General features: G+C 38.8%; 1 protein-coding gene across 1 annotated transcript in view; it reads left to right on the top strand.

Moving 5' to 3' along the window:
• Window positions 1-471: 471 nt before the first annotated feature.
• Window positions 472-21,274, top strand: part of ccdc33 (coiled-coil domain containing 33) — a 34,867-nt gene continuing 14,064 nt past the window's right edge. Inside the window, exon 1 of the mRNA XM_067436720.1 lies at window positions 472-647. The gene's annotated coding sequence lies outside the window, so the exon portion shown is untranslated. The remainder of the gene's footprint in view (window positions 648-21,274) is intronic.

Raw genomic sequence — 21,274 nt, 5'->3', positions numbered from 1 at the left:
TTATAACTTAGGAATGATTTTCCCAAAAGTCATACAACGTGTCTCTTCTGATTTAGTGTCGGCTGTATTTCGAGCACATTAGCGTGTTGTTATAAAACTCTGTATGTGTCTTCAGGACCATGGCCTGAATATACTCAAAAAGTTTAGATAGACAGTTATAATGACATTTCTAAAAATGCTAATAACTTTTGATTAATTTAGCTTATTTTAATAATCTGGTCTTGGTAGATTCCTTAGGTCAGGCTCACAACAATGATTACAGTTATTAAAAAAAAAAAAAAAAAAAAAGATTTTCTGCCGTTTTGACTAAAACGATCTAAAACCATCTTCACTGTTGCCGTTTTTCTAAAGCTCCCAGTCATGCTTGCATGTCACATTGTTGTGCTTGGGGAAAGAAATTGCTGTATATATGGCAAATTAACAAGAAGCATGATTGTTTGTGTTTATGTCTATGTGTTCTTGCAGAGCCCACTCCATCCTAACTGAGATTGATTGTCGTATCCTGCCCTGTCTGGATCCTCAGTGTCTGACTGAGACATTTACAATCTCCTTGATGATTAGAACCAAGAGCATCACCCAGAACCAGAGCAGAAAAGCCTCCACCTTCCCCTCGCCTCCAAGATGATCACACCCTTCTACTTTCAACGGTGAGCTACTTCCCGTTTCTCCATCATCTCACCCTTTTGTCTGGATTTTACATCTGTTTATTATTGCCCAGCGAAATATTTAATGTTTAATATACAGAATAGTACATTCAAATTTATCCACATACATACAGGACTCACATATATACTGCAAAATACAGCAACTTTCGGTTATTTACTGTCAATCCTGAATAGCAGCTTCTTTTATCCAAACCTTCAAATACAGCTGAAGATATCTTTTCTTTTACTTGGCAATTACTGTATGAAAAACTCCTTACATTTTTTTTTAATTTCAGTTTCTGTAAGGCCTATTGATTTTTGTTGTTGTTGCATAAGCTGCCATAACCCGCCCGATTGAAGCTGATCAATATTCATACTGAGTACAAATTTCTAATTCATCAAGTCTGCTTATATAGTATTGATTTTTTTCTCTCTCTGGACGCCTTGAAAAGAATCTGATTAGCCTTTGCCGGCAGTCTAAAACAATGACAGACTATCATAAGAGTAGGCCTAACTCTTCAACTGCTTTTTGAATAGAACTATGGGTATTTTTCAGGGTAAATCAGGGTATTTACTGTAAATATATTGTGGAACCCGTATTCCCATCATTTCTGTGAAAAAAAAAAAACATGATTAAAAACAACCCAACAGTTTGTAAGGAACTGGACTATGAAAGATCATATTGTAACAGATATTGTAAACAATACTCAAAGCACTTGTTGCTTTCCCAGTTTAATTTCTTGAAGTAATTTCTTCGGGGTGAAGATCTCACCTCATGACAAATATACAGTAAGCAGACAGACAGGATAAACCTCTTTATGAGATTCATCTGTTTCATAGGCCATATTTCCCCAGTGAACCCCTGACTACTTATAGTTAAACACATATTTATTTTTGTAGTGAACTCAATTTCAACTTCTGACCTAGTTTAGCTAATCAGACCTCGTACTTTTGGTAGTGAACAAAACTTCTTGTTCAATGTCCCCACTTAGATAATATGTAGTTTTACAGTAATAAAGCAAATGTTACACGGCTGTTATACATTTGACTTGTTTTGATTTTCTTTCAGCCAAGACTAAAGTGGACAGACAGACAGACGGACGGACGGACGGACGGACGGACAGATAGATAGATAGATAGATAGATAGATAGATAGATAGATAGATAGATAGATAGATAGATAGATAGATAGATAGATAGATAGATAGATAGATAGATAGATAGATAGACCAATCGAGAGACAGACAGACAGACAGACAGACAGACAGACAGACAGACACACAGACAGACAGACAGACAGACAGACCGACAGACAGACAGACACAAACACAGACAGATAGACAGACAGACAGACAGACAGACAGACACAAACACAGACAGATAGACAGACACACAGACAGACAGACAGACACACAGACAGATAGACAGACAGACAGACAGAGAGTCTGAAAGACAGACAGACAAAGACATACAGACCAATCGACAGACAGACAGACAGACAGACCGATCGACCAAACAACAGATAGACAGAGAAACATAGATCAATTGATCAAACGACAGACAGACAGACAGACAGACAGACAGACACACACAGACATCCAGACAGACACACACAGACAGACAGACAGACAGACAGACAGACAGACAGACAGAGAGATATACAGACACAGACAGACAGACAGACAGACAGTCAGACAGATAGACAGACAGAGAGATATACAGACACAGACAGACAGACAGACAGACAGACACTCAGACAGATAGACAGACAGAGAGATATACAGACACAGACAGACAGACAGACAGACACAAACACAGACAGACAGACAGACAGAGAGTCAGACAGACAGACAGACAGATAGATAGATAGATAGATAGATAGATAGATAGATAGATAGATAGATAGATAGATAGATAGATAGATAGATAGATAGATAGATAGATAGATAGATAGATAGATAGATAGATAGATAGATAGATAGATAGATAGATAGATAGATAGATAGATAGATAGATAGATAGATAGACCAATCGAGAGACAGACAGACAGACAGACAGACAGACAGACACAAACACAGACAGACAGACAGACACAAACACAGACAGATAGACAGACACACAGACAGACAGACAGACACACAGACAGATAGACAGACACACAGACAGACAGACAGAGAGTCTGAAAGACAGACAGACAGACAGACAGACAAAGACATACAGACCAATCGACAGACAGACAGACAGACCGATCGACCAAACAACAGATAGACAGAGAGAGACATAGATCAATTGATCAAACGACAGACAGACAGACAGACAGACAGACAGACAGACACACACAGACATCCAGACAGACACACACAGACAGACAGACAGACAGACAGACACTCAGACAGATAGACAGACAGAGAGATATACAGACACAGACAGACAGACAGACAGACAGATAGACAGACAGAGAGATATACAGACACAGACAGACAGACAGACACTCAGACAGATAGACAGACAGAGATATACAGACACAGACAGACACAAACACAGACAGACAGACAGAGAGTCAGACAGACAGACAGACAGACACTCAGACATACAGACCAATCGACAGACAGAGAGACAGACAGACACAGACAGACAGACAGACAGACAGACAGATAGACAGACCGATCGACCAAACAACAAATAGACAGGGAGAGACATAGATCAATTGATCAAACAACAGACAGACAGACAGACAGACAGACAGACAGACAGACAGACAGACAGACAGACAGACCAATCGTCCAAATGATAGATAGATAGATAGATAGATAGATAGATAGATAGATAGATAGATAGATAGATAGATAGATAGATAGATAGATAGATAGATAGATAGATAGATAGATAGATAGATAGATAGATAGATAGATAGATAGTCATGTTCACTCCACCTTGCAGTATGAAAATACTGTATTTTATATTGGCTGGTTTTATTCCCATCAGGAGCTGCCCCGGGTTCACTTATAAAATAATGCATGCAGTCTTGCTCCACTAGCACAAGACTGTACTGTAATTTCCTCGCACCCACACACACACATACAGACATGCCGCGGGGCTCTGGTGTGTGTTTTGTGAGCGTGCCGTAGACAGAGACTCTGAATGCAGGCACCTGAGCTGTTGGGCAGAATAACAGGATGCTCTGTGCAAGTTTTAGCTTCTCCATCATACAGGATGGTAGTCCACAGGGAACAGCCTTCCTGTTTTAGGGCCACGGGCGGGTCACGGTGCAGAGTGGGCCCACAGTGACACCTAGTGGAGCACTGTGTCTGCATGTGCTGGGTTTGTTCAATGTTGGTGTCCCATTTAATTTTTTTATTTGTAGTGTAATTGTTTTGCTTTGGTTTGTGTTTTTTGTGCCTTTTTTATTCAACTCATAATATATAATGGACAAAAACAATTCAGAATTAGAAGGGAGCTTTGGAAAATATTGTGAGCCAAATTTGACTTTGCAGTGTTTGCCCATGGAAAATTGTTGCTTTTATTTGTAGGTGGTTCAAGGCGTTGCCAGATGGGTGCTAGGGTATTATTTAGTGGTTGTCAGGGTGCCTCTAAAAATTTTGTAAAAGCCAGGGCATTTCTGTTTGGTTTATAGAGTGTTCTGGGTGGTTGCTATATGGTTGTGTAATGGCCCAAGTCAAAAATGGATGTTTGTCAGGGTGTTCCTAGACTGTTGCTATGGTGTTTTGGGGGGTTGTCAGGGTGTTGCTTGACTGTTGCTATGGTGTTCTTGGGGGTTGTCAGGGTGTTGCTTGACTGTTGCTATGGTCTTCTTGGGGGTTGTCAGGGTGTTGCTATGGTGTTTTGGGAGGTTGTCAGGGTGTTGCTTGACTGTTGCTATGGTGTTCTTGGGGGTTGTCAGGGTGTTGCTTGACTGTTGCTATGGTCTTCTTGGGGGTTGTAAGGGTGTTGCTTGACTGTTGCTATGGTCTTCTGGGTGATCACCAGGGCATTTTCTATATGGTTGCAATGGTATTTTGGGTGGTGACCATTGCATTGCTATGGTATTTTGAATAGTTACCAGGGTGTTTCTATTTGGTCTATAGGGTGTTCTGTGATTACCATTACATTGTTAGATGGTTGCTATGGTTTTGGATAGTTGCCAGGCTAGCCATTTCTGTTTGGTTTTTAGAGTGTTCTGGGTGGTTGCTAGGTGGTTGTTTACAAGCTCAAGTCAAAATTGCTTACATTATGATTTTAGTGGTTGTCAGTGTGTTACAAGATGGCTGCTAGGGTGTTCCGGTGATTTCCAGGGTGTTTTTATATGGTTAATAGGGTGTTCTGGGTGGTTGATCAGTGGTTGTTCAATGGCCCAAGCCATAATTGTTCACACTATGTCCACACTACTTTTTTCACCAATTTTATCAACCGTAGTCAAGTCGTATATTTAATTGCTTAGAAAGCAAACTTCTCTGCGAGATTTGAGGTGTTATTCATGTCTGTAGCACAAGCCGTGTGCATCCCCCCCCCCCCCCCCAAATATGCCTGTCTGTCCAGTGATACTCAGAATACATTTAGCCATGATGAATGTATGGGAAATATTGGTTTTCATCCAGCCTGCACTGCATCCTAATACGGTCCTCTACATAGTTCCCTCTTTCTTCTTAAATAAATGCCAAAAAGCTTAGATAATGTACGTTTTTCTGTATATGTGTGCAAAGAAGTAAATATCACAAATGTCTTTTAGTTCTTATATTGAATCTACTGGTTTGTTTTATGCTTGAGCTACACCGAACACACCTGCTATCAACTCCCTCTCCAGCTATATGCGACAACTCTCACTCTGACCCCACTTTCGTATTTCTTTGACTTGCCTCACTGCACTGTCAAGGTCATGAATAACTATCCGCCAGCCCTGGATTCCAACAGCTTATTCAGACCTGTAGACGTCCACAGCGGGCATGTACACCGCTCAGCTGGCCTTGACAGACAAAGGCAGAGTCAGGCTGTCGGGATTGGATGGCGTATCTGTTCATGTAGGCGGAGTGTGGGTGGATACTTGAGATAGGCAATCGCCGCAGATATGTTCTGCAAATTCAGCCGCTCAAGGCCATTTTCCCCGACAACAGGTGCTTTCAAGCATTCAAGGCTGCGTTTTTGTTAATTCTTAGCATTTGAATAGCATACTAATGTAAAGTCAACACAATACCTGTCTCCCGAGCATCCGTCACGTGTAAATACATTTGTGTCCCTCACAAGGTCACATATTTGGTTTGTCATGCCTGTTTTGGAAGTGCATACACAATGTAAACTGTGACGGTCTCAATTTCTGCAAACCGAGACAGCTTCATTAGCACCTGCGCTATCAGCGGTTATTTACTGCGGTTCTGAGCTCTACGGACTCAATAACGCTCCTGCTGAGCTCTGATAAGAGACTCCAGTGGCTCGCTGAGGAGAAGAGAAGGATGGAAAGGGGAGAGGCATTTTGTGTAAACAGGGTCTGCCGGGCTGCTTTGAACACTGGAGATGAACTGTATCTGTTTACAGCAGCTCAGTGCACGAGAGAGGGATGCAAACAGACACGGAAAGGAAGAAGTTGAAGAAAGAATAATGAAAAAGAAGTTTGGGCCATCACTGAACCAGTGCAATTCCTTAATAGATCTTGAGAAATTGTGTGTAAATATTGCATTTTCATCTTGAATCTTTTTTTTCTCTCTTCTGCTTATTGCCCAATAAGCCAACTTTTGACAAGACATTCTGAGACATTTAATGCTATTCTTTCTTATCAGCTAGTTGCTTAATTGGATATTTCACACTAAAACCAAAATGCTGCCATTATTTACTCATGTTGTTCGAAAACTGTATGCCTTACATTACAAAAGCAAGATTTTACATTACATTACTGAATCAAAAGTTCAGGGTATATAACATTTATTTTAAAAAAGAAGAAAGATATGAATACTATTAATATTAATAACATGATCTATTAATACTAATATTACTCAACAAGGGCACATTACATTGATCAAAAGGGACATTTAAAATGTTACAAGATATTTCTGTTTCAATTCTTTTGAACTTTCTATTCATCAGAAAATCTCTATATATACACTCACATAAAGGATTATTAGGAACACCTGTTCAATTTCTCATTAATTCAATTATATAATCAACCAATCACATGGCAGTGGCTTCAATGCATTTAGGGGTGTGGTCCTGGTCAAGATAATCTCCCGAACTCCAAACTGAATGTCAGAATGGGAAAGAAAGGTGATTTAAGCAATTTTGAGCGTGGCATGGTTTTTGGTGCCAGACGGGCCAGTTACTGGGATTTTTACGCACAACCATTTCTAGGGTTAACAAAGAATGGTGTGAAAAGGGAAACGCATTCAGTTTGCAGCAGTGCTGTGGGCAAAAATACCTTGCTGATTCTAGAGGTCAGAGGAGAATGGGCCGACTGATTCAATCTGATAGAAGAGCAACTTTGACTGAAATAACCGCTCGTTACAACCGAGGTATGCAGCAAAGCATTTGTGAAGCCACAACACGCACAACCTTGAGGCAGATGGGCTACAACAGCAGAAGACCCCACCGGGTACCACTCATCTCCACTACAAATAGGAAAAAGAGGCTACAATATGCACAAGCTCACCAAAATTGGACAGTTGAAGACTGGAAAAATGTTGCCTGGTCTAATGAGTCTTGATTTCTGTTGAGACATTCAGATGGTAGAGTCAGAATTTGGCGTGAACAGAATGAGAACATGGATCCATCATGCCTTGTTATCACTGTGCAGGCTGGTGGTGGTGGTGTAATGGTGTGGGGGATATTTTCTTGGCAAACTTTAGGCCCCTTAGTCCCCATTGGGCATTGTTTAAATACCACAGCCTACCTGAGCATTGTTTCTGACCATGTTCATCCCTTTATGACCACCATGTACCCATCCTCTGATGGCTACTTCCAGCAGGATAATGCACCATGTCACAAAGCTCAAATAATTTCAAATTGGTTTCTTGAACATGGCAATGAGTTCACTGTACTAAAATGGCCCCCACAGTCACCAGATCTCAACCCAATAGAGCATCTTTGGGATGTGGAGAAATGGGAGCTTCATGCCCTGGATGTGCATCCCACAAATCTCCATCAACTGCAAGATGCTATCCTATCAATATGGGCCAACATTTCTAAAGAATGCTTTCAGCACCTTGTTGAATCAATGCCACAAATAATTAAAACAGTTCTGAAGGCTAAAGGGTCAAACACAGTATTAGTATGGTGTTCCTAATAATCCTTTAGGTGACTGTATATTACGGCTGCCACTAATGATTATTTTGGCAGTCGAGTAATTGGCCGATTATTCTGGCGATTCGGTTAATCTGAATTTGTTTTCTTTTTGTGATGATAAAAATACCTAAGCTTTTAAAATGACCAAACATACATTTATAATGACAATGTAGCAATAATTGCTTCCAAAAAGTATCAAAATAAAACTAAACTGTTAAAATACATAATATACATAATATAAACAATCATATCATATCAGACTGATTTCTGAAGGATCATGACACTGAAGACTGGAGTAATGATGCTAAAAATGCTGTTTAGCTTTGACATCAGTGAAAACAAAAAAAAAATGTAAAACTGGTTTAAATTGTTATATATATATATATATATATATATATATATATATATATATATATATATATATATATATAGAGAGAGAGAGAGAGAGAGAGAGAGAGAGAGAGAGAGAATCCATATAAATTCTTCTATGAAGATTCTATTCCTCCATTCTCTGATGTTTTTTTTTCTTCTTTTTTCTATATATGAGCTCAATGCTTACTAATGGCCCTGTCTATCACCTCCATCTTAAGAGACCTTACACTGAGCTGTCATAAATCAGGGGGTAGAACACGGGCTGAATAATAGCAGGGTCAAAGGTCATTTGCTTGCCTCCTACAATGATCCTTTTTTAATCTGCATTTTGTTCAATTCGTTTATGCTACCAGTGGTTCGATTTGTCACTCTCAACCTCAAAAATTCAATTTCTGTCCATAGACTCCATGTCTGCGGCCTCAGATAGAGTTTCTGGCAGCATTTTGATTGTAATCACTCACTCAGTTGAATGTATACACCATTCTCTGTATAATTTAGAAAGTGGATCTGTATGTAAATGGCTGAGGAAGCACTACAGCACAATGCAGCATTGATTCGGACATGTTGGGCCATGTGGTATGGAGTCAGTAAAAAAAAGAAAAAGCAATCAGAGTAATGAACTCCTGCACAGTCATTCATTTTAAACCAATTCTGTTAAGTGTGACTGCATGTGCTGTAGGTTTGACTAACCCCATATGACCACTAAAGAGGTCGACTGACTAGACTGACAGCATGCAACATAATTTTGGATTCTGAAACAGGATGTCAAATGTTATGTAAAATATTATAATTAATTAAGCAAAACCTCATAAGCTTGAGCAATTAGAACAGTGCTAAGTGTTTTGTTCCTGAATGAATCAATGTTTTTGTCCAGTGTTCATTCAGTTAAGTGAATGATTCAGTGAATCTTTCAAATACAGTCACTTATTAATTGCTTTTTTTTAAATCAGTGAATTAATTAATTAAATTAATGATTTAATGACTCATACATAAAGATAGCTACTTGTTTTTTTCTTGAATAAATGAGTGTTTTGAATAAATCCGTTGAGTTAATGATTCAGTGACTCACTCAAAAAGACAGCCACTTGTTTTGTTCCTGAATTAAACAGTGTTTGGAATAAATCAGTTGAGTTAATGATTCAATCACCCACTCAAAAAGACAGCCACTTGTTTTGTTCCTGAATTAAACAGTGTTTGGAATAAATCAGTTGAGTTAATGATTCAATCACCCACTCAAAAAGACAGCTACTTGTTTTGTTACTGGATTAAAGAGTGTTTTGAATGAATCAGTTAAGTTAATGATTCAGTGGCTCACTCATAAAGACAGTAATTTGTTTGTTTTTGAATTAAACACTGTTTTGAATGAATCGGTTCAGGTAATGATTCAGTGACTCACCCACGAAGACAGTGGCTTTGTCCGAAATTGGCATTATTTGAGGGGACAGCCATGGTGTCCGAAACCATAATGGATGTTACTGAGTGCACTCATTCGATCCCATAATGCTCTGCAGTAACGGATGTACAGTCGATGTAGAATCAAAGGCTGTCTGAATTAATTGACTTGTTTTCATTTACTTCTTCAAGTGAACTGTATTAGTAGACTAACATAGGGAATAGTGTTGGAGGGTTTAGGGGGCAGTTTCTGGATTTAGCCAGTCACTTGTTTTGTTCCTGAATTAATCAGTGTTTTGAATCAGTTTGAGTGAATGATTCACTGACTCATTAATAAAGACAGTCATTTGTTTTGTTTCTGAATGATCAGTGTTTCTGAACCAATCGATTGAGTAAACGATTCAATGGCTCACTCATAAAGACAGTCACTTGTTTTGTTTCTGAATGAATCAGTTTTGAATGAATCGGTTGATTTAATGATTCAGTGACTCACTCATGTCACTTGTTTTGTTCCTAATAGAATCAGTATTTTGAATCAGTTTGTGTTAATGATTCAGTGACTCACTTTGTTCCTGAATGAATCAGTTTTGAAGGAATTGGTTGAGTGAATGATTCAGTGAATAACTCATATAGACAGTCGCCTGTTTTGTTTCTGAATGAATCAGTGTTTTGAATGAATTGGTTGAGTGAATGATCCAGTGACTAACTCATATAGACAGTCACCTATTTTGTTTCTGAATAAATCAGTGTTTTGAATGAATTGGTTGAGTGAATGACTCAGTAACTTACTCATGAAGATAATCAATTGTTTTATTCCTGATTGAATTAGTTTTTATGAACCAATCATCTAAGTAATTGGTTCAATGGCTCATTCATTACGATAACTGCTTGTTTTGTTCTTGAATTCAGATTAAAGAAGAGGACAAACTAACCATTGTATAATAAATAATAATGAATTCAGAATTCTGAAATATATGTATATTCACACTATTATGAATGGAAAAGGAATCCTACAAACCAATTGTATTAATGCATGACTTCCTTCAAGCATAGTACACTGAGATTATGACATCTGATTTGATGTTGGCATCAGTTGTCTTCAAACAACATTGATATCGAAAGATGGGATAGTGTATCTGCTGCTTTAATGGAGGTGCCCACAAATGCATTTTCTACGTGGATCATACAGCCACAGGCTTTGAGAGAGCACTGATCTGAATCCGATAACCGGCCGCAGACCTGCCATAGTATCAAACATAAATCGCATCATGCTTTTCGCCTTCCTATCAATCTCCCAGACTGCCCGGCGCCTCCTTCCTGGCTTCACCCCAGGTGTCCTTCTTACAGTTTGTTAATTTACACTGGCCTACTGATCTAGATATCACGTCTCAAATAGCCAGGTGGTCTGAAAAAAAGCCTACATTTTTTACATAGGTGGGTCCGCAAACAATTTGGGTCGGAAAAGTCCTTTTCATTAAATAGTTTCAAATAAAAGTTTACTTCACAAAGCACATTTCAAAGCCGTTCTTTGATCGAAACCTTCTGCCTCTTGGGCATGAAAACCATTAGTTGTTTTTTATCAGCAGTCAGGCGTGTGTAAATGTCAGATTTGGTGTACGCCATTAGGTGCTGTATGTTTCACGCTGTTGAAAGGTCACATGAGCCTTGTGGGAAACGCAGACTGCAACAGATGCTTTTGAACATGGTAAAGTGCTGCTTGTTGGGGATTTGAGAGATTTGCACTGGATTCTGGGTAGTTAGTGCACTGAATGTGAGCAAATGTATGTATTACCGTCCCCTCAGTGTGAGTGTTTAAATCAAATGCGCGTTCGTTCAGTCTCCTCTGGTTATGTCAAGGTGTTTTCCCTCACTAAATTTCACATTTGGTTTTCCGGTTCTCACCCAGTTTAGAAAGAATTGCTGAAGGCGAGTCGACCTGTCCTTCAACAAAAGCTGCTGTCCTTGACACACACACACACACACACACACACACACACTCCACTCAAACATGTTCACTTTGCTGACGAGGCATTACTGAGATCTTGCCTATCCAGTCCAGCCCACTTGGGAATAAATTGATTTAATTCAAGTAGTGCCGTATGCCATATCCAAAGGCAAACAATGGAATGTAGTTGGATTTAAGCAGTGATAATGATGTTTAGGAGTAATAGATGTGAATTAGGATCAGTCATTGAAGCTCATATGTGCACGATCACATCCAATAAACATCATTTCACCGAACAAATAAGATTATCAGCATTGCAATTTTAAATTATTGGTGACAGGTCTTAGCTTTACTAAAGTTATTTTAGATTCTGTGCATAGCGTATTTAATAATAATATAATATATTAATAATGCATATAAATTCACTAAAATATTTTTTCTGGTTGCTGAACATTATTTGAACATTAATATAATATTATATTATAATATAGTATATTTATATATTATAATATAATATATTTAATATATAATATTTTTATGTTTGTTTATACTTTTTAAACAATTCAATCATTTTATAATTATAAATTATTGGTGACCTGGTTTAAAAAAAATATATTCAGTATATAGTCAATTTAATAATGCACAAACATATACTAAAGAATACAATTTCAAAACAAGTAGCATTTTTTTCTGGTTGTTAAATAGTATTTGAACATAATAATATAATAAATAAATATATATACATTAAATATTATAATAATTACATATTATAATATTTGTATATATTTTTAAATAGAATAGTTGCCCTCTAAAAAATGCTGGGTTGAAAATGGACAAACCCAGAGATTAGGTTGTTTGAACCCAGTGAATGGACTCAACTTTTTAACCCAACTTGAGTTTTTTTTAATCCAAAATTGTTTAGAGTGTGTATAAATTATATCTATTTCATCTTAATCTATAATGTATAAATGAGATTTAAAAAATGAAGACAAAATAAATTAATAAAAAATATATAACAAAATAAAATGTGAAATATTATATATATATATATATATATATATATATATATATATATATATATATATATATATATATATATATATATATATATATATATATATATAATATTTTACATTTTATTTTGTTATATATTTTATACATTAAAACCTCATTTATACATTATAGATTAAGATGATATAGATATAATTTATACACACTCTAAAAAATGCTGCCACTATTGACAGTCACTAGTGCGCCTCTTGAGTCCAGGAGAATGAGGTTTACACACACAGCTCTTACTGGCCTACGTCCTTTACATTCTGGTGGCTACTTCCAGCAGGATAATGCACCATGTCACAAAGCTTGAATCATTTTAAATTGGTTTCTCTAAAAAATGCTGGGTTAAAAACAACCCACGTTGGGTTGAAAATGGACAAACCCAGAAATTGGGTTGTTTGAACCAAGTGAATGGACCCATTCAAACAACCCAATTTCTGGGTTTGTCCATTTTCAACCCAACGTGGGTTGTTTTTAACCCAGCATTTTTTAGAGAAACCAATTTAAAATGATTCAAGCTTTGTGACATGGTGCATTATCCTGCTGGAAGTAGCCACCAGAGGATGGGTACATGGTGGTCATAAAGGGATGGACATGGTCAGAAGCAATGCTCAGGTAGACCATGGCATTTAAACGATGACCAATTGGCACTAAGCGGCCTAAAGTGTGCCAAGAAAACATACCCCACACCATTACACCACCACCACCAGCCTGCACAGTGATAACAAGGCATGATGGATCCATGTTCTCATTCTGTTTACCCCAAATTCTGACTTTACCATCTGAATGTCTCAACAGAAATCAAGACTCATTAGACCAGGCAACATTTTTTCAGTCTTCAACTGTCCAATTTTGCTGTCCAATTGTAGCCTCTTTTTCCTATTTGTAGTGGAGATGAGTGGTACCCGGTGGGGTCTTCTGCTGTTGTATCCCATCCGCCTCAAGGTTGTGTGTGTTGTGCTTTCACAAAAGCTTTGCTGCATACCTCGGTTGTAACGACTGGTTATTTCAGTAAAAGTTGCTCCTCTATCAGCTTGAATCAGTCGGCGCATTTTCCTCTGACCTCTAGCATCAACAAGGCATTCTCGCCCACAGGACTGCCGCATACTGGATGTTTTTCCCTTTTCACACCATTCTTTTTAAACCCTAGAAATGGTTGTGCGTGAGACCGGCCCGTCTGGCACCAACAACCATGCCACGCTCAAAATTGCTTAAATCACCTTCTTTCCCATTCTGACATTCAGTTTGGAGTTCGGGAGATTATCTTGACCAGGACCACACCCCTAAATGCATTGAAGCAACTGCCATGTGATTGGTTGATTAGATAATTGCATTAATAAGAAATTGAACAGGTGTTCCTAATAATCCTTTAGGTGAGTGTGTGTATATATATATATATATATATATATATATATATATATATATATATATATATATATATATATATATATAGGTTATAATGTAATAACCTAATAACAGTGTATTTTTTTTTATTATATTTTCTAAATAAATGAGGAGATAAACATTACAGTCAGTAAAAATTTAAGAAGTTGATCTGTGCTTCCTGTTAAAGGAAGAGGATGTGGATCTGACCGATGCATTAAAAATTCATCTGGCTTTCAGATTGTACACACACACACACACACATGGAGAGAGAGTGAGAGAGAGAGAGAGAGAGAGAGAGAGAGAGAGAGAGAGAGAGAGAGAGAGAGAGAGAGAGAGAGAGAGAGAGAGAGAGAGAGAGAGAGAGAGAGAGAGAGAGAGAGAGAGAGAGAGAGAGAGAGAGAGAGAGAGAGAGAGAGCTTGTGTTCGGCTGTTTCATACCCTCATCTGAATCGCCTGGCAGGGGGTGTGATTCTTTATATTGAACATTAATATGAATGAGACACTTTGGAACAGATTGCTTTTCCGTGGAGTCTCATTTCTGTGTGCTCTTATGGACATTGATGGGACTTTTATTTTTGCTGGCAAATAAATGTGTATTTTAGTTGTTTTTATTCAAGATAATGTCCTCGAACATATTGCTAGTTCTCTGTATGCGCGGCACGTTTTACGAAGTGAAACGGTGACATTTTGGTCTGTATCTCATATAAAAGTATCATATGACTCCAAAAGATTTGGATGTAGTTTACAAGCTGGATGGAATTGTTATGATATACTTTTTCTTTAAGAAACTCAGAAACAGCAGGTATATTAATCTATCCTTTCATTTTTCTTCACTTCTTTGTGTCATGTGCACACACACCCTCAGCAGTACCTCCATTAACACATCCAGGATGTCAGGATAGGAGGGCGCGAGTCGACAAGAAAAGTGTGAGAAAGAAAATTTGCAGGCTGTTTTAAAATCAAAAGGTCTTCTAGTCTAGACTGAAAGAGATAAAATAAACAGGTGAATGAAATCTGATTCAACTGGTTCATTTGTAGACGTTCATGTTATGTATTAACCTATAGTATTTTCCCTGTTCTTTTGAAATCATTAAAAAAATTGGCATGGTATTGACATCTCAGCTATTTTGGCAGATATATTCTTTTCCAAACCAATGACTCACAAGGAAACCTGTTTGGAAACTTCAGTTCAATCATGACAACTCTCAAAAAAGTGTTTGTTATTGAATATGGCAATGTTAATGTATTTGGTCTTGGCAGACTATATTTGCTATGCTGCAGCCAATATTGGCTAGGGCCAAGTAGGGCCAGTAAGAGCTGTACGTGTAAACCTCACTCCCCTCCCATTAGCGACTGACACTAGAGGCTGCGGTCTTTAGCGTCCTAGTTAGAGTGTCCGGCTCCAACACCAGAAACTCCAGTTTGAATCCTCAGAGTGTGACATGTAAGACCGGTTACACTTGGTGCCATGACCAGGATGGAAGTGAGGTTTAGGGGAGTAAATGTAAAGGACGTAGGCCAGTAAGAGCTGTGTGTGTAAACCTCATTCTCCTGGACTCAAGAGGCGCACTAGTGACTGTCAATAGTGGCTGCAGTTTTAGTGTCCTTGTTAGCATGCCCGCCTCCCAAGCTGGAGACCCAGTTTGGAATATTGCTTAAAGTGGGTATAATAGGACCAGTTACATTTGGTGCCATGACCCGGATGGGAGGGAAGTTGGGGGGGTAGGACAGTAAGAGCTGTGCATGTAAACCTCAATCCCCAGGCCTCAAGAGGCGCACTAACAACTAATGCTAACAGTTGTGATCTTAAGAGTCCTAGTTAAAGCATTCGCCTCCCGTGCCAGAGATCCCAGTTTGAATTAGCTAAGAGTGGGTCGAATAAGACCGGTTACATTTGGTGCCATGACCAAGATGGGAATGAGGTTTAGGGGGGTTGGTGGATCGTAGGACAGTAAGAGCTGTGCGTGTAAACCTCAATCCCCAGGCCTCAAGAGGTGCAATAGCAACTAATGCTTACAGTTGTGATCTTTAGAGTTCTAGTTAGAGCATTTGCCTCCCAAGCTGGTGACCCAAGTTCGAATCCCGCTCAGAGTGGCTCGAGTAGGACGGTTACATTTGGTGCCATGACCTGGGTGGGAGTGAGATTTAGGGGGTTGATTGTAATGTAGGCCAGTAAGAACTGTGCATGTAAACCTCACTCTCCTGGCCTCAAGAGGCGCACTAGCAACTAACACTAATGGCTACGGTCTTTAGTGTCCTTGTTCATGCCTGCCTCCCATGCTGGAGACACCAGTTCGAATTCCACTCAGAGCAGGTTGAGTAGGACTGGTTACACCTATTGTGATATATATCCGAGTGAAACGCTTCTCGAACAAAAAAAAAAATAAATATATATATATATATATATATATATATATATATATATATATATATATATATATATATATATATATAGCAAGACTTGATTTGGGAAATTGATTGGATGGTTGTGGTTTGCTATTGGTCGACAATCGTGAATCTCACACGATTGCCCCGCCCTCACACCAGTAAACACATCATCAGTGAAGAAAAGAGATGATGCTGCAAGAAGGAGGGGAAGTCATTATGATTAGATTGTGAGGGTACATACATTAAATAATGATGTGCATGCATAAATCAATATTCCATCAAAAAACAAGAATTGTCCATTTTTATTTAATGATGACCTTAAACTATTTTGATTGTGTTGTGTTCTCACTAAATATATATGTTTTAAAAATGTATGCAATTATTAAGTCAAAGAATATGATGTGTGTTAAAAATAGAAAAAAAGTGATCCAAAAAAGCATACAAGAAAGGACATAGAGAGCAATAAATGAAGCGAAAAAGACAGAGAGCATCTCAGTGAAGAAGACTCTGGAGACGTCGCCCCGTTCTGAGGGTAATTGAGCTCCGTGTGGTGGCAGACTCAGTCCTGTCAGTCTTCTGAAGCCCCATTTGCTGTGTTTAGAAGGTTGTGTGCTGAATACAGATGCAGGGATAAAAAGACAGCACAGGCCGTACGGCACACTGCAATCACCGGCCAATCTGGTGTCAGAGCCCTCTTACCCCGTCTGTCAGTCTCTCTCTCCCCTCGCATCCAGATCCGCCCTGTTCTGATGCAAACGGATCGCTTCTCAGCTGAGCCTGAGGTAGCGAGTGTTCTGCTGGTCTGAATGTGAAATGAAGGTTTTCTAAACACTTTCCCCATCCTGTTCGATGCAGTTTGCTCTCGTCGTCTCTTTCAGAGCACATAGCTGCAAGGACAGAGTGAATAATTCATTAGGAATTAAAGTAGTCGGTTTGGAGAAGTAATATTTACCTTATTGGATCTTGCTTATTCTGTTTAATATTTTAAGCCTGAGAGGGAAGTCTGGAAAAAACATCCAAATACTTGCTTAGTATAATATACAAGTATATAATATACAAGATATGCAATTAAATTGATTAATTAAAAAGAAAAGAAAGCCATAAGAATAAAATAAGCCACATCTTTGGCATTGGTTTGTTCTTTTTTGTTTAGGTCTGACTGGCAGTCAATTTTCACATGATCAAGTGTTCATATGGTTGAAACATTCTCTGCAGTACTCTTGATTGGTTTTGACCTGCGGAGTTGCCATAGCAATACAAGTTAGAGAGACAAATCATTTGACGAATTCGCATTGTTATTTTTAAATGGAAGTAATTTGAAGAAATTAAAAACCCAAACAATAGCAATTATTGCCTCAAATTATTGCCTCTTTTTTATTCAAAAAAGAGAGCTGTTTTGGTTCTAAACTAATTGCATATTGTTATTGGACTCAGCGTGGCTCTTTGCCGCAGAATTGCTTTTTGTCTCATGAGAGTGATGTGATAAACAGGCTCATCTGGATGTGATTGACACACACACGAGCACACACACAGGCAAGGTAACACCTTTTATTGTATTTAATGCCAGTGTATTTGTATTTCTAGTATTACTATAGTATTTCATTTTTCAATTCAGTATGTTTAAAAAAATAAATTAAAAAAAATTATTCAGAATATAGAGGAATCATTAAATTGTTAAAAAGTATCAGTAAAGACATTTGTTTCAAATATTACTTTTTGTTCATCAAAGAATCCTGAAAAAACATCAACATTTCCACAAAAATATTAAGCAGTTGATAATAACAAGAAATATTTCTTGATCAACAAATCAGTATGTTAGAATAATTTCTGAAGAATCATGTGACTGAAAACTGGAGTAATGTTGAAAATGCAGCTTTGATCATAGGAATAAATTACATTTTAAAATATATTTAAGGACATTATAAATAATAATTAACACAGAAAATAATATAAGCAGATAAAAGCTGTATTTTGTTTAATACCTATTTTATTTATAATGTTTTTACATTACTATTTTCCACATTCTTATTGTAACTTTTTGTACCATTAAAACATGTATATGCAAATGACCTGTGTTATGATTGGCTAACCATAAAGTGTGTTACTTTCCTCATGACTTTCTTTTGCAGCCTGGTTTTAAAAAAAGCTTTTTTTTCATTGTGTCCTTTAAAGCAAAACAATAATACTCAAAGTTCATTGTTGTCAGATGATTGTCTAATGATTCACGGTGGCACTTAATGAATATTAATGTGTGGTAACCTTTGGCATGGGGAGAGGAACACATTGTATTTGGAAGTGTACAGGTGTCGTGCTGAGCTGACAGCCACTCTCAGAATAAGAAACAAGCTCCTCACAGCATGAGCAGAAGTCATTAGCAGTCGCTGCTCATCAACCTACTGCTACAGACCCGTGTGCCACAGTCCAGACCACAGCCTTTGGGTCTTTTAGGAAACAGGATGGTGCACTTGTAAGACAAAATAGCTAAACAATTAAAGGGGTCATGAATTGAGGAATCAACTTTTCCTTAAGCTTTTGATTTATAAAGGGTCATGGTAATATTAAGCCCCTTTCACACTGCGATTCCGGCAAATACACGGATAATGCGACCCGGCATTTGTTCCCGGGCCGCTAGATTTGGTCCATTCAAACTGCCAGCGAAATACCGTAATATGTGCGCTTTCACACACAACCCGTAACGGTCCCGGGTCGAGTTGACACGTGACATCCTGATGTAACGTATAATGGCGAGCAATCTCAGCTTCAGCGCGGATAGTAAGGAGCTCCGTGGTCTCGACTTGTGTCCAGTTTCCGCACATTTCTGCTTGTTTAATTTTAGTTTCTTTTGTATACGAACACTCTCTGCGTTTAAAACACAGACTAGCTCTTCTGGCACTGCAGGGTTGTATTATTGAAAAAACAAGCTCTAGGAGTCGCACGATAACTAAGTACACGTTGCGGCATTCGTTTTGGCTTTTGTTCACACAGCGCTCGTCCCGGGTCGAATCCCGCAATGTTACTAGGTCCCCGACCCGGGTTCAATTCGGTAATCAATTTCGGGACATGGTTGCTTTCACACAGAAGGTGACCTGGCAATGTTCTGGGAAAATTGCGGGTCTGACGTGCAGTGTGAAAGGGCTTAAGATTATCCTCTAAGTTTTAGAGCTGAAAACTTCCTTGTTAGTCAAAGAAAAGCTTTTATAGACACCAAGCTCAGCAAACAGTCCTGTGCTGCATACTGACGTCAGTGCGCGACTAAACACTGCCTATACAGAATCTACAGCGTGTCTAATCCAGTAGCCCACCCACCGACTCATGGAGGGCTCATCCTAGCTGGTCAACAATAATATATCTCCTGGTTATGTTAGATAGGGAGTTAGTTTAGCCTGCTGTATTTTGTTTTCTTTATTTTGTAACAGTTAGTTGTTGTTTTTTAGGTAGGAGTTGGCTTTATGTTTGTTGTTTTGGCCTTGCCCCTTTCTGAAGCTGATATCCCTTTCATTATTATTTTTGTTTGTTGAATTATGTAAATAAACTTCTCTTGTTACATCTGACTGGTTGTTGGGCTTATTGTAGTTGTTCTGTGCCTGCAGATGGGGTTTCCTCTGCTGTTGCACATTCATTTACCATCAACCATATCTATTTCTGCTGCGATCCGCCCCTAGACCAATTGGGTTCGTAACAGTAGCATCAGCGAGATTGAGCTAGTATTATTCGGCTGGTCATGTGATCGCACCATGGTGGCCACAGTGAGTGCTGTCATCAGTGGAGGACTGAGAAGAAATGTAAATGGCCAACTTTATAGCAAAGGGCCACCCATAAAAAATGTTTTTCTGGGCCCAGGGTGAAATCAACCTTTGAGAGAGTTTGACAAGGGCCCAATTGTGATGGCTAGATGACTGGGTCAGTGCATCTCCAAAATGGCAGCTCTTGTGGGGTGTTCCTGGTCTGCAGTGGTCAGTATCTATCGAAAGTGGTCCAAGGAAGGAACAGTGATGAACTGGCGACAGGGTCATGGGCGGCCAAGGCTCATTGATGCACGTGAGGAGCGAAGGCTGGGCCGTTTGGTCCGATCAAACTGCTCAAGAAGTTAATGCTGGTTCTGATAGAAAGGTGTCAGAATACACAGAGCATCGCAGTTTGTTGTGTATGGGACTGCATAGCCGCAGACCAGTCAGAGTGCTCATGAACATCAGAACTGGACTACGGATCAATGGAAGAAGGTGGCCTGGTCTGATAAATCACATTTTCTTTTACATCATGTGGATGGCCGGGTGCGTGTGCATCACTAACCTGGGGAACACATGGCACCAGGGGCCAGTTGCATAAACCACTTAGACTAGGCTTAAAAGTAAGTCATCAAGTTTTTTTTCTTTAAGACTGGTGCTAACTTTTTAAAATCAATTACATAAAATGGTAGATCGGTGGTAAAAAGGTGCGGCCGGCGGAGCAAAGTGACTATTTTGTCTTCTCAAGTTAATTCTTATGAAAGTTAATCTTCCAAAGTGATGAACTGAAAACGCGCCAGACTTAACACGCGTTGAGAACTACTGCCGCGAGCGTGGATGTGTTTACCTCAACTCTCATCACGAGAGCTCATTCAGCTCATCACGATGCATGTAATCTGACTCCTGCTGCGTTTGTGCTGACAATTCTTCAGCGCCTAAATCACATTATATTGAACAGACACTTTCAGTTTTTATTTGTAGTGTCTGTTCTCTAACTGAACTGATTTTATGAAGATGAACGCGGTGGTGGGAAGTTAAAAAGTGATTCAGTAGTAGGTGGCTTTGGAAGTTGCCTCACAGGGCAGCGAAGCAGTCTGGGAATT

This window comes from Pseudorasbora parva, chromosome 25 (genome assembly GCF_024679245.1).
Source record: "Pseudorasbora parva isolate DD20220531a chromosome 25, ASM2467924v1, whole genome shotgun sequence".
Taxonomy (NCBI): Eukaryota; Metazoa; Chordata; class Actinopteri; order Cypriniformes; family Gobionidae; genus Pseudorasbora; species Pseudorasbora parva.
This window is presented reverse-complemented; position numbering and strand designations above follow the sequence as displayed.